This window comes from Microtus oregoni, unplaced genomic scaffold (assembly GCF_018167655.1).
Source record: "Microtus oregoni isolate MIOR12 unplaced genomic scaffold, Mior012 000084F_ref0000050, whole genome shotgun sequence".
NCBI lineage: Eukaryota > Metazoa > Chordata > Mammalia > Rodentia > Cricetidae > Microtus > Microtus oregoni.
The window spans coordinates 5,118,858-5,132,250 of NW_024544550.1; the positions used below are offsets into that span (position 1 = coordinate 5,118,858).

General features: G+C 39.8%; 1 protein-coding gene and 1 pseudogene across 1 annotated transcript in view; one reads left to right on the plus strand and one right to left on the minus strand.

The window, feature by feature from the left end:
- Positions 1-13,393, minus strand: part of LOC121441921 (oligophrenin-1) — a 358,753-nt gene that overhangs the window by 81,023 nt on the left and 264,337 nt on the right. The gene's annotated exons all lie outside the window — the stretch shown is intronic.
- LOC121441924 lies at positions 9,636-10,068 on the plus strand (annotated as a pseudogene).

Consider the following 13,393-nt stretch of genomic DNA (forward strand, 5'->3'; position numbering starts at 1 on the left):
CATGAGAGGGAGCCCATGCGTGACACTGGCTGGAGGGCCAGGAACCAGATGAAGGACAGCCCAGAGACATAGGAAAGAATCAAATACAAAACTGGCCCAAAAATATTTTAAAAAATTAATGAAATTATTCTGCTTTATTCATTGGGTCTGTGCCTGGCCCAACTGCCATCAGAGAGGCTTCCTGCAGCAGCTGATGGGAGCAGCTACAGAGACCCACAGCCAGACATTAGGCAGAGCTCAGAGAACCCCAGAGAAGTAGGAGCCAGAGGGGTCGAGGACATCAGGAGAACAAGACCCACAAAATCAACTAACTGGGGCTCCTAGAGGCTAACAGAGACTGAAGTGACAATCACAGAACCTGCGTGGGTCTGCACTAGGGCTCCTGCACATATGCTGTAGGTGTTTAGCTAGGGGGTTTTGTACTCCGAACAGCGGAAGTATGTCTGACTTCTTTGCCTGCTTTTGAGATTCTTTTCTTCCTATTGGGATTTCTCATCCAGCCTTGATATGAGGGTTTCTGCCTAGTCTTATTAAAGCTTGTTATGCCATGTTTGGTTCATATCCCTCGGAGGCCTGCCCTTTTCTGAAGGGAAACAGAGGAGGAGTGGATCTGAGGAAGAGGGGAGGTGGTAGGAGGGACTGGGAAGAGAGGAAAGAGGGGAAACTATGGTTGGAATGTAATATATGAGAGAAGAATAAAGAAAAAGGAAAAAAAAACCTAACAAGTACATTAACTAAAACTAAGTAATTTTTAAAAAATGGAACAAAAAACACAGAAAGAATATTAAACTTTCCCAACACAGATGAAAAATGAAGAATTAGCCACTAAGTCGTCAAATCTGGTCTGTTCTCCATGCCCACACTGTCTATAGCTGTGTTTGGAATAGTGGCTATTTTATTTTTTAGCCTACTAGGGTTATTATGTTTACCAGTGCTATCACTAGAAATCAAATGATTAAAGAAGTAACCATTCATTCCCAGATTTACCCAAAATCTGTTTAACCAAATTAAAGGTCTAGACCAAGGTTGTTCCAGCACATAAGAGATTAATCAGTAATGGTCCATATGTAAGAAGGAAAATGAAAATAAAATGGAGTAACCTAGGACCTTAAAAAAGCCTTGGCTCTCTGATAGAATGAAGGAAAACAGGTTAATTCATTTAGATCGCATCATATAAAATAGATACAAAAATCATTGTAAGGAGCACCTTATTCTTAAGAATTTACTTAGCAAAGATAAAACTCTCAAAAGAATACACAGTATGATGAGATAATAAGTAGAAATGTAGAACTAAAGTCCACTACACATAGTAGGTACACTATCTAGGTCACCTGATACTTTTTATAGTCTTCCTGTAATGTGCTAATTTCTTTTTAAAATCCAAATAAAATAAGAATACACTGTAGCTTATATAAGAATCATATTTAAATGAATGTCTCAAATTCAAATTTTTAATGTTTCTGGAAGAGATTTGACTATTTTTTATAGAGGAATAATTGTAATAGAACACAAAAAGTCCCAAACACCCATGAAAGGCATAATGAGGCCCTGCAGCTACTTGGCACATTCCTCAAATTTAGAAAAACCATTGTGAAGAATAACAAAGCCATAGTTGAGAACTGTATACTAAAGGTTCTGCCAAAATCACTCCAGAAAATAACTAACTCCTGGCACCTGCAGCTTCAGATTTCAAATTCATACAATTTAAATAATTGATTCATCAAAAATATCGCTACATAGATTAACCTTTCCAAATCCCTTGTAAATAGTCAAAATAACTATCATTATATTTTGAGTGGCAGATTCCAATGAACATGGCTCAGAACAATTCATGAGATGTTTGCCAAAGTTTTAACCAGTGTGCATTAAATTAACAATCAGATATATTATTCACAGTAGTATGAAGCCATTAACCTGAAGGTTCAGATTTCTCTACAAATAGAACTTTTCTTACCATCATAGTCTTTCATATATGCCCTACTGCTTAAATTCCTGTTGAAAAAATTCTAAACTTGGAGAGTGGATGTAACATGAAGGGGGGCCTGCTTGTTGGGGTTTTCTGTCCTGCCCGGTACCCCCCAGCTGTTTAGTCCCAGAGAAAAATCACACATAGGTCTCCATAAATTATAAGCTGATTGGCCCATTAGCTCTAGCCTCTCACCGGCTAACTCTCACATCTTGATTAACCCATTTTTCTGATCTATGTTAGCCATGCGGCTCAAGACGGGGAAGTGGTGCGGGAGAATTGTTTGTATTCTGTCAATCATGTTATAAATAAATGCTGATTGGCCAGGTAGGAAATGTAGGTGGGAAAACCAGACAGGCAGCAGAAATGATGTAATGACAACAGGAGAATTCTTGGAAGGAAGAAGTTGATTCCTCCCACTCCTGCTCAGACTACCGAAGTAGCAGGATGTAATCTGCCCCACTGAAAAAAGGTACTGAGCCGCATGGCTAACATAGATCAGAAAAATGGGTTAATCAAGATGTGAGAGTTAGCTGGTGAGAGGCTAGAGCTAATGGGCCAATCAGCTTATAATTTATGGAGACCTATGTGTGATTTTCTTTGGGGCTTAACAGTTGTGGGGTACTGGGCGGGACAGGAACTCCAACAAGCAGGCCTGGCCCTTCATGTTACAAGTGGAGGGAAGATATGCTAATAGTTATCAAGCACATAAAAAGATGCACAAAATCATAGACATAAAATTGTTCAGCTCCTACGCAAAGCACTAACAAGTCCTTTAAAAAGCAAAATACCAAGTTAACATGTGACCCTGCAATTCAATTCCTAGATATATAGTGAAAAGGGGGAGGAGAGCTAAGCAGGTAAGGATGCTTGCCTCAAAAGCATGAGAACCTAAGTTGAAAGCTCCAGAAGCAACATAAAAGCTGGGCGTAAACATATGTGTCTGTAATCCCAAAACTGTGGGCAGTGGATGGACACAGGAGGACTTCTGAACCTTGTTGTCTGGAATCCTAGCTCCAAGTTCAATGAGAGAATTGGAATAAGGTAGAGTGACAGAAGGACACTAGGCTTCCTCTTCTGACATCCATGTGCACACTCACACAAATGGAAACATATATCTCACACCTATACAGCACTCATACAATAATCAAATTTTCATGAAGTGAAACTGGGATGCAAACGAGTACACACACACACTAGTAACAAGCACTGAAAGGTAGAGACAGCTCAAGTGCTTATCAAGGATGTGTCGATTCAAAAACACAGCTCTCACTTCAAAAGAAATAAGAAATAGTTTATTCTGGAGTGAAATATCAATGACCACAGACCAAGAATATCAATTTTTGTTACCTTAAATGCCAAGTTACAACATGGTAACATTTCCATAAAGTTATTGGAATGACACAACAGAGAAAGTCATAAATCGTCACACTTCAAATATACTGGAGGAAGCGTCAGGTGGCTGGGACATACCAAACAAGGGAAATCTTTTACAGCCCTCAGATACTATCTGAGCACATTCTTAGCTTTTGAATTGGAGGAAGCTGACAGCTTACTAAGAATACATTTTAAAGGTTTTGACAGTCACAAAGGTATTAGGTTAGATTTAGGGGTGGACAATGAATGTCTTTCAAAGGGACTAAAAATAGGCTAAGGTACTTTGGCTTTGGTCGGCATTTGACCTTGTAGAATCTTCACAGCATACCCAGGCATTATTAGATCAGTCATAAAATATGAAATACTAAGTATACGAATAAGTACATGAAATTCATAAGCAATATTCCGTGTGAAAGGAAACTGTTCTACACCATTGCATAATTCATCTATATAAATCATCAGGTGTAGTGATATTTAATTTGTATTTTAATAAATAAAGCTTGCCTGAAGATTAGAGTGTAAAACAGCGCCAATGGTTAGCCTTACAGACCAGGCAGTGGTGACAAACACCTTTAATCCCAGTAGACATGTTAGTTTGCATAGAAACCAGGTGGTAGTGGTGCACACCTTTAATCCCAGCCCTAGAGAGGAATAGAAAATGGGAGGAGACAGTTCTCAGACAGAGTCTCATTCTGAGATACTGGGAGGCAGGATCACCATTTCGGACTGAGGTTGAGATAAGAGCTGGCCGTTTTGCATTTTTGATCTTCACGTTGAACCCCAATTTCTCTCTCTGAGTTTTTATTAATCATGCAACAATCAAGTTCTAGAATATTGAGACAAGAGAAATCACAAGAGCAGAAACAATACAAGCTTTGTAACTCATATCCATATTCCTAGCACTGGGTTGGCTTAGGTGGGAACACTGCCATGAATTCAAGGCAAGACCTGGGTTCCCAAGAAAGACCCTGTCTAAAAACAACAAAATAGTTACCAAAAAAGAAAAAGATCAATGGCTCTCAGGGAAAGGAAAAGGCCACACTGTTCAACTGGTATGACACTGACTTCCAAGAGCAATGGAAACGTTTTGAAATTAGGTAGGCATGATGCCTAGAGAGCACTGCTGTTGTGCTAAATGCTACTCAGCTGCTCACGTTAAAAATGCTTAGCATACGAATTCTATGTCAACAAGAAAGAATACAATATTAACACATGATAGTCATTTTATAATTATTCTGAAGAGGTATTCAAAATATCTGGACATAATAGTAGCAGCTACTATAAATGGCACTGAACATTTTATTAATAGTTTACAATTAAAAGTAAATTCTGGCCCAGAAGTCCCTGACTGGAACTGGCATGAATTCGTTGCCCCCTGCCCTGAGGACTAGTTTTCATGGTACCAGAAAGCACTTATCACAAGTTTCCAAAGGAGGAAATTGTCTAATAGTGCTACACAGATATGACTCCTATGAACCACATAAAAGACCAGCATGGCACAGTAACCAGTAACCCTAAGGGTGTGACAGTGGCATATAATCCTTGGAGGTAACCAACAATTTTCTAATTGGACATGAGCCCTAGTTAAGAATAAGTAAATCCATCCTTCCTCCATCCCCACGGTCCCATTCCCCCAAGCTCTCCCCATTCTACCCTTCTCCCTTATCTCTCCCCATCTCCCCTTACCCCCAACCTACCCCCACCGCCCAAGCTCCCAATTTTTGCCTGGCAATCTTGTCTACTTCCAATATCCAGGAGGATAACTATACATTTTCCTTTGGGTTCACCTTCTTATTTAGCTTCTCTAGAATCACGAATTATAGGCTCAAAGTCCTTTATGGCTAGAAACCAATTATGAGTGAGTACATACCATATTCATCTTTTTGCGCCTGGGTTACCTCACTCAGAATAGTGTTTTCTATTTCCATCCATTTGCATGCAAAATTCAAGATATCATTATTTTTCACCTCTGAGTAGTACTCTAATATGTATATATTCCACACTTTCTTCATCCATTCTTCCATTGAAGGACATCTAGGTTGTTTCCAGGTTCTGGCTATTACAAATAATGCTGCTATGAACATAGTTGAACAAATGCTTTTGTAGTATGATAGGGCATCTCTTGGGTATATTCCCAAGAGTGGTATTGCTGGATCCTGGGGTAGGTTGATCCCAAATTTCCTAAGAAACTGTCACAGATTTCCAAAGTGGTTGCACAAGGGTGGATATGGGAGCAGGGAAGTATATATCTTAATCAAGGGAGCCATTTTAGGGTTGGCAAGAGACTTGACTCTAGAGGGGTTCTCAGGTGTCCAAGGAGATGTCCCCAGCTTGTTCCTTGGGCAGCTGAAGAGAGGGAGCCTAAACTAGCCCTATCCTATAGCCACACTGATGAATATCTTGCATATCACCATAGAACCTTCATCTGGCGATGGATGGAGATAGAGACAGAGACTCACATTGGAGCACTGGACTGAGCTCCCAAAGTCCAAATGAGGAGCAGAAGGAGGGAGAAGATGAACAAGGAAGTCAGGACTGCGAGGGGTGTGCACACCCATTGAGACAGTGGGACTGATCTAATGGGAGCTCACCAAGGCCAGCTGGACTGGGACTGAAAAAGCATGGGATAAAACCGGACTCTCTGAACATGGTGGACAATGAGGGCTGATGAGAAGCCAAGGACAATGGCACTGGGTTTTGATTCTACTGCATGTACTGGCTTTGTGGAAGCCTAGTCTGTTTGGATGCTCACCTTCCTATACCTGGATGGAGGGGGGAGGACCTTGGACTTACTACAGGGCAGGGAACCCTGACTTCTCTTTGGACTGGAGAGGGAGAGGGAAAAGGGGAGGGAAATGGGAGGAGGGGAGGAGGTGGGAATTTTTAATAATAATAATAATAATAATAGAATAAATAAATCATGCCCAGTAGTGAAAACTAGAGCTAGTGAAGTCATGAAACTTGGAGGAGAATTTGCAACCACCATTTTATTAAACCAATAACCCTTAACTACATTTCAGATATCTGTCCTTATATCCACAGATAAGTGGCGTTCCCATCCATCATCAAACAAAATTGTATTTGCAACAGATGGAGACCATTACAGAAGACCACAACCAATCAACATGCAGAATTTTGGGGCTGACTTCCCATGGATTCATTTACAACCATAAGTCCTGCACCTAAGGATCATGGGGGATTAGGGGACAGACACATTGTTAAGAGCCAGAGTATCAGAAAGTTTATTTAGATTGTGTCACCTAGTAATGTCAAAAGCTACACCCATCAAGTCTTACCAACACGAATGCCTACACATGAACTGAACAAGGACAACAGCAATAGACATGCGAAAGTGAACAGGATAAAAGTCACAATGTCTCAACCTACCCAAATAACTACAGGCAACTATGGAATGTTGAGAGCAGGAGAAATAGTCTTCCCCAGGGAATAGCACATCAATTGGTTATCCAATACCAACTGGTCAGCCCTGAGAGCAAATATATGAGTAGCACCATACAGACTGAGCAGCTTATTTCAAGGACTATACATGTATATACATATATGCACATAACAACAATTAATGAATGAAAAAAGAAGCCATGATTTTAAAAGAGACTAAGTGGGGTATGTGGAAGGGTTTGGAGGGAGTAAAGGGAAGGAATAAATGTTTTTAATTATATTGCAATTTCAAAAATAAAAGAAATATATAGGCATCCTCCTGAATATTAACCTTCATCAGGCGTTGCAAGGAGACAGAGACAGAGACCCACATTGGAGCACCAGACAGAAATCTCAAGGTCCAAATCAGGAGCAGATGGAGAGAGAGCATGAGCAAGGAACTAAGGACCGCAAGGGGTGCACCCACACACTGAGACAATGGGGATGTTCTATTGGGAACTCACTAAGGCCAGCTGGCCTGGGTCTGAAAAAGCCTGGGATAAAACCGGACTCGCTGAACATAGTGGACAGTGAGGACTACTGAGAACTCAAGAACAATGGCAATGGGTTTCTGATCCTACTGCACATACTGGCTTTGTGGGAGCCTAGGCAGTTTGGATGCTCACCTTACTGGACCTGGATGGAGGTGGGGGTTACTTGGACTTCCCACAGGGCAGGGAACCCTGATTGCTCTTTGGGCTGACGAGGGAGGGGGACTTGATTGGGGGAGGGTGAGGGAAATGGGAGGCGGTGGCGGGGAAGAGACAGAAATCTTTAATAAATAAATAAATTTATAAAAAAATAAAAGAAATAATAAAAAAGTAAATTGTTCAGTAGCATTAACAACTGAGCCTTCACCAGGAAGCTTCAAAGAATCAAAGAGTATATTTGAACTTGAACTAGAAATGGTTTACTTACAACTAAAGAGGATGAACAGTAAAAACAGACTAATGATGTCAGATACTGATGATGAAATGGATTCATAAATACAGGTAAATTTGGTACATCAGCTAAGTTCAAAAACTATAATTTTGAAGCAATGATTATAAAAGGAAAACATTTAAAATCTAATTTTATCTAAATCACTTCTTCAAGGTAAACTGAAAAGTTGACAATATAAAGAATTTGGCTGTAGTTTCTAATATTTCAAATTTACATGAAAGTTAAGAAACAGCCAAAGAATTCCTACTGTGCCCTTTAACATTATATAAAAAATATACAGTTTCGGAGACAGAGACCCACATTGGAGCACAGGACTGAATTCTCAAGGTCCAAATCAGGAGCAGAAGGAGAGAGAGCACGAGCAAGGAACTCAGGACCATGAGGGGTGCACCCACACACTGAGACAATGGGGATGTTCTACTGGGAACTCACCAAGACCAGCTGGCCTGGGTCTGGAAAAGCCTGGGATAAAACCGGACTCTCTGAACATAACGGACAATGAGGACTACTGAGAACTCAAGAACAATGGCACTGGGTTTCTGATCCTACTGCACGTACTGGCTTTGTGGGAGCCTAGGCAGTTTGGATGCTCAACTTACTAGACCTGGATGGAGGTGGGGGGTTCCTTGGACTTCCCACAGGACAGGGAACCCTGATTGCTTTTCGGGCTGGGGGGGGACTTAATTAGGGGAGGGGGAGGGAAATGGGAGGCAGTGGCTGGGAAGAGACAGAAATCTTTAATAAATAAATAAATTAAAAAAATAAATAAATAAAAAAACATATTAAGCATTAAAAAAAAACAAAAAAAATATACAGTTTCTTCATTTTCTCTGTGTAGTACATATGAACATGTAAACATATACAATTATTTTGGGGTTTTGGGAAGGATTTTTTTAGACAGTCTCATGTATGCCGGATTTGCCTATATAAGCTACATCGTCAACAATGATCTTGAACCTGTGATTCTCCTGCTTCTATCTTCACGTACTGGGATTATACACATGCACTGCTATATTCCACTGGACACGGAGTATTACTATAGAGCACAGCATAATTTCAAGATCATAGGCCCCATCTCAGATTCTTAAATTCTGCGATTATAGGCATGTGCTATCATATCCACAACAAATAGTTTTTTCCTGATAATGTATTGCAGACATTATAATCACTTTCCTCCTAAATATTTTAGTGTGCATTTCTCAGAAAACATATTCTTTTGAATAACAGTACAGAAATAATAATCAACTAATAATAATAGTAAAATAATAATAAAATCAGAACTGATATTTTAATTTGAAACAATACTAACATCCACTATCTACATTCAAAGTGTCAATTTTCTCTAAAACCCCCTTTATATGTCCTTCTCTCATCTCCCTGTTCACTGTCCAGTCCAATATTACACATGTGCATTACAACACTCCCTAGTTCCTATTTTACATTGCTAGAAAGCATACTGACATACAAGTCTCTTTTGCTCTCTCCAAATATGTATGTGTTGCCTTAGTGACTGTGAAGAGACATCATGACCATAGCAACTCTTAGAAAACAAAGCATTTAATTGGGGCTGGTTTACCGTTTCAGTGGTTGTAGTGGTTTGAAAAGAAATGTCCCCCAAAGGGAGTGGCATTATTAGGAGGTGTGCCCTTGTTGGAGTAGGTGTGGCCTTGTTGGAGGAAATGTGTCACTGTGGAGGCAGGCTTTGAGGACTCATATATGCTCAATATAAGGCCCAGTGGCGGACCACTTCTTGTTTCCTGTAAGATGCCGGACTGACTCTCAGCTATTTCTCTAGCACCATGTCTGCCTGCACACTACCATGTCCCACCATGATGATAATGAACAGTAAGTGAGCCACCCCAATTAAATGTTTTCCTTTAGAAGAGCTGTCATGGCGTGGTAGCAGGAGAAGATGGCGGTCTCCATAGGAGTTAAAGTTCCGCGGAATTTTCGCTTGTTGAAAGAACTTGACGGACAGAAAGGAGTAGGTGATGGTACGGTTAGCTGGGACCTTGAAGATGATGAAGACATGACACTTACAAGGTGGACAGGCATGATTATTGGGCCACCAAGGACAAACTATGAAAACAGAATATATAGTCTGAAGGTAGATTGTGGATCTAAATACCCAGAAGCTCCTCCATCCATTAGATTTGTAACTAAAATTAATATGAATGGGATCAATAATTCCAGTGGAATGGTGGATGCACGAAAGCATACCAGTATTAGCAAAATGGCAAAATTCCTATAGCATTAAAGTTGTCCTCCAAGAGCTAAGACGTCTAATGATGTCCAAAGAAAATATGAAGCTTCCACGACCCCCAGAAGGACAAACATACAACTGATTTTAGTGGATCTCAAACTTGTCTTAAATCAACAACCTTCTACTCATGTTAGTCTTTATTAAATATCACCATGCAAAATACCCACACATTAAGTAAAAGAATTCCAGCTGGTAAACATGACCTGGACAGTTGTAAGAATATATTTAATATATGTACACCTATTATGTTTTCAGGTAACAAGAGAAGTGCAGCACAATTTTTCTTTCTCTTCTTAAAGCACTGTCATTTAAACATGAGCCTGAAGTATTCAAAATTGAATTCAGGTTTTCAAGACAAGAGCACGGCAAAGGAGTGTCAAATGGCAGTGGAAACTTTTGTCTTTCTGAACAATAAAGTCTCAAGAAGGAAGAGCAGAAATGGCATGCTTTATCCATCGTCCTTAGACTACAGTGAACTGTTTAAAGTAGCAGGAATAATGAGTAGTCACAGTTGTGTTAACTCGAAGCAGTGCGGGTTTGGGTGCTGACTACTATAGCATCAAAAATAGCTTCAGAATTGTTTTGATACCTGTATTTATAATAAAAAGATGTTTGGGAGTATTGATGAATCTCTGTTAAAAGCTGTTCCTCTTTGCTCCATGTAACAGACATAATAAATATTTGTTTACAGTCTTTGTTTAATAAAACATGCTTAGAGGTTTTAAGTGAAGCAACGAAAAGGAAATAGGTGTATGGATATGTGATTTCAGATCAAAGTTAGTCTTAAAATGTAAATAAAATGTGGAATGTGTCCTCAAAAAAAAAAAAGAGCTGTCATGGCCACGTTGTCTCTTCACAGCAACAGAAACCCTAAGACAGGAGTTATTACCAGAGACTTGAGTACTACTGTGATAGGCCTGAACATGTTTTTGTTTGCAGAACTCGAACTTTGGTTCTTTGCATGGAATAAGCCCTGCTTAATGGAACATACTAGTAGGAGTATGGAAGAGAGCGGTGCTGAGTCCAATTTGATAAACTGTGAGGACTACCTCCAGAAGTTTCAGAGGAGAAGAATATTAATATGTGGCCTAGAGATCATTCTGAAGATATTTTGGTGAAGAACGTGGCTGCCTTTTGCCTAAGTCTGCCTAAGGCTAAAGTGAAGAGTTTCAGATTAATTTTACTGGCAAGGAAAAATCTCAAAATGGCCTAGTATAGACTCTGTTATGTAGTTACTAGGTTTAACTCTAATGAAGATTTATAATAAAAAGAGCAAGCTGAGCAGGGTAAATTACCAAATGTAAAATTTAAGAAGAAAAGGAGTACCAAAAAGTAGGATGTGTTCAAGGAGATAAACAGATTAATAAGTGTGATAAAAGGAACGGTGACCTCAGTACAACAACACCCCCCAGCTAAGTTTCCAACATATGAAAAAAATTAAAGAAAAACTTAGAGCCAGGTGTGTTGGCACTCACCTTTAATCCCAGCACTCAAAAGGCAGAGGCTGGCAGATCCCTGACTATGAGGACAGCCTGGTCTACAGAGCAAGTTCTAGAACTTAGAAGCTTAGGCAGTGAAGAAAATCATAGAAAAGAGAAAGCTGGTGAAGATGTAATTGAATGAGGTGGCCATATTTTAGTCCCAGCAAACAGCAGAAATCGGAAGCTTGAATCACATGGTTCTGGTTTTGGAATCAAGGATAGAAGAAAGGAGTTAGGGTATTTGCTTCCATGCCTAAGGAAAGCTGTCCAGGTATGTGTCAGAGGTGTCCCTGAATGAAGGCCCATCGGGGCCATTTCATGAAGCTATGAAGGTGAAGGCTGGATTGTCTTGGAAACCTCAAGATACTAGAAATGCCAGAGTCATGGGTTATCTGCCAAGGACAGCTGCTAACAGAGAGTGGAACCAGCCCAAGGGAAAGAAAAGCATTATAGTCAACAAAGCTGAAAGGAGTTGGAGATCTTAAGATCATTTTTGACAACAGACATGGAAATGGAGAGTTTGGAGTTTGCCCAGCTGGTTTTCAGTCTTGCTATGGTTCAGTATTTCCTCACTATGCTCCCTTCCCTGTGTCTTAGAATGGTCATGTATATCCTATGTCCATTATATGTTAGAAGTATGAGATCTGCTTTTTGATTTTGATTTTACAGGTGATTACAGTTAAGAGATTTTATGAATCTCAGAAGAGACTTAGAACTTTAGACTTTAAGTTTGAGAGTGTTACAGACTTTGGGGACTTTTGAGGTTGGAGTGAATGCATTTTGCATTATGATATGAGTTCAAGCCTTTGGGGCCCACGGAGTGGAATGTGGAAAATGCCCTATGCAAAGGGAGTGGCACTATTAGGAGGTGTGGTCTTGCTGGAAGAAGTGTATCACTGTGGAGATAGGCTTTGAAGTCTCATACATGTTCAAGATACCACCCAGTGTCAGACCACTTCCTTTTGCCTGCAAGGGGTAGGACTCTCAGCTACTTCTCCAGGACCATATCTGCCTGCTTCCTGACATGTCCCACCATGATGATAATGCACTGAACCTCTGAACTGTAAACAAGTCACCCTAGTTAAATGTTTTCCTTTGTAATAATTACTGTGATCACGGTGTCTTTTCATAGCAATAGAAACCCTAACGAAGACAAAGGTATAGTCCATTATCCATCATGCCAGGAACCATGGAAGCACACAGGAAAACATGGTGGTGAAGAAATAACTGAAAATTCTACATCCCGCAGCAGGAAAAGAAAGACTCTGAGCCTTGCATGAGTTTCTGAAACCTCAAAGTTTACCCCCAGTGACGTACTTCCTCCAACAAGGCCACACCTACTACAAGGTCACACCTCCTAATCCCTCTCAAGTAGTGCCACTCCCTGTGGCCAGAGGCTTTTCTGTCCTGCCTACCAGTTCCATAGTTGCTTATAAAATAATCACTCAGAGGCTATATATTAATTATAAATGCTTGGCTGATGGCTCAGAATAATTATTATTGGCTAGTTCTTATATAATATATACTAATATATATGTATATATATATATATAATTAACTCATTTCTATTAATGTGTGAATCACCATGTGGTGATCCTCTGATATCTTTATCCTTTGGCAGCTGTTGGCATCTCCCTTTATTCAGTTTGGCTTTTTCACCTGACTCTATTCTGCTTGGCTATTGGCCAAATCATCTTTATTCATTAACCAATAAAAGCAACACATATGTGCAGTGTACAGAAGAACATCCCACATCATTTCCCCTTTTCTGTCTAATTAAAAAGTAAGGTTTTAACTTTAACATTGTAAAATTACATATAACAAAACAGTTATTAAGTAAGAATTAGTTCCAATATCCAGTCTATTTGTATTTGACAAAATTAAGGAAAATATTCTATTGTCTATTTTATCTTCATGAGTCTAAAG